The sequence below is a fragment of the Brassica oleracea genome, chromosome C9 (genome assembly GCF_000695525.1).
Source record: "Brassica oleracea var. oleracea cultivar TO1000 chromosome C9, BOL, whole genome shotgun sequence".
Taxonomy (NCBI): Eukaryota; Viridiplantae; Streptophyta; class Magnoliopsida; order Brassicales; family Brassicaceae; genus Brassica; species Brassica oleracea.
In genome coordinates, this window is record NC_027756.1 from 14,358,833 (window position 1) to 14,359,754 (window position 922).

The window sequence follows — 922 nt, forward strand, 5'->3', positions numbered from 1 at the left end:
GAGAGAAAATAGAGAGATTAGGGCAAATCCCGAAATAGGTTGTAGTTTCCTTAAAAATCTCTGCCGCTGGAACATGCACTCGGGTTGTTCCGCTCTATCCAGAACAGTCACTCCGGTTGCTCCGCTATCCGGAACAGTCATCAAGACTGTTCTGCGTGAAAATCACCAAATTGCATTGTTTTCTGTCTCTTTTGTCCCAGCTGGTGCATCTCTCATCCAATGCAATTCCAGACCTGTAATGACTCGAAAAGGACTAGGAAGACTCGATAAAGACTTGAAAACCAATTGAAAAGCATATATGCAAGATGTATAAAACACCATATATCAATTCCCCCAGACTTAGATCCTTGTTTGTGCTCAAACAATGTCAAGTATCAAGAACAGAGAGAAAGGTTTGAAAGTGTGGGAACTCTCCTATTCTCAGCAACCATACTTTAACCACGAATCTCTGAACCATACAAGCAGTAAAACTAGGACAACACACCCTTACCGGAACCCCACTGACAGTTGTTCGAAAATCGGCTCCATACTCTACATCTCCAACCCGAAAAAGCAACACTATCGAGACAGAACTCCCTATATTCATTTAAGAGTAGCGTGAGCTTCTCATCACATGCACTATTCAGGGTAGACGGTCTAAGTGTGGAACAATCTATTTAATGGTGGAGTTAAGAGTGTTTAGGGGCTATCATTTCATTGTAGAGGATGCAGGATATCACACAAAATGGCAAGAGAGGATAGATCCATTGATGTCCACAGCCTCTACTCGTTTTTATATCTGGTGAGACTGTTCTGATGACGGAGCATACGACTGATTGTTCTGCTTTCCACTTTCCTCTACATACTCTTCAATACTTGGTACCAAATTCTTGCTTGACCTTTCCAGTGGCTTCATGTTTCTTTTCTTTCTTCCCCTTCTCCA